The sequence below is a fragment of the Gossypium hirsutum genome, chromosome A11, assembly GCF_007990345.1.
Source record: "Gossypium hirsutum isolate 1008001.06 chromosome A11, Gossypium_hirsutum_v2.1, whole genome shotgun sequence".
NCBI classification, from domain to species: Eukaryota; Viridiplantae; Streptophyta; class Magnoliopsida; order Malvales; family Malvaceae; genus Gossypium; species Gossypium hirsutum.
The window spans coordinates 109590381-109591200 of NC_053434.1; positions in this window are offsets into that span (position 1 = coordinate 109590381).

Consider the following 820-nt stretch of genomic DNA (forward strand, 5'->3'; position numbering starts at 1 on the left):
AATTTAGCCATATAAACTCAGAAGTTCGATTTTTGTATTATAACGATAATCATAGTTTCATAATAAATATTCCAAATAAAACATTATATCATTTCTAATTCAACACTTATCGATTATAATCGGGCATGTGATCAATTTATACACGAGTCATTCATATATATATGTATATTTTTCCTCCTCCTCCTCTCCATCCACATCCTTAGTATAAATAACACACTTGTAAGTAACATTATCCATAATTTTCACTATTTACTTATGTGAATATCCAAGCTATTCATCCGTGTCATAGTCACTAAATTATTTTTATCTTGAGCTCCAGAACTCCAAATTAAGATCCATAAATTTTCCCAGAAGCTAGAGTCATATGTCTTCTTATCATAAAAATTTCATAATTTTTGGTTGGGCCAATTAGTACAGTTTATTCATTGAAGTCTCCCCTATTCTGTTGTCTGACAGTTCTAACCCTTCTTCACTAAAAGTTAATTATCTCCTTGTACAGGATTCGAATGATGTTCCTGTTTGTTTCTATTGAAAATAGACTAATTCAGGATTCTAAAAATATAAATTTAAGCCCCTAATTATTTTTTATCAAATTTTTGATGATTTTACAAAGTCAAAACAGGGGAACCCAAAATCATTCTGACATTGTCTCACAAAATTTATCATATCTCATTATTTACAATTCTATTGCTTACATCATTTCTCTATAAGAAATTAGACTCAATAAGATTTAATTTCATATTTTATTCATCCTCTAATTCCATTTCTACAATTGTTGGTGATTTTTCAAAGTTAGACTACTGCTGCTATCCAAAACAGT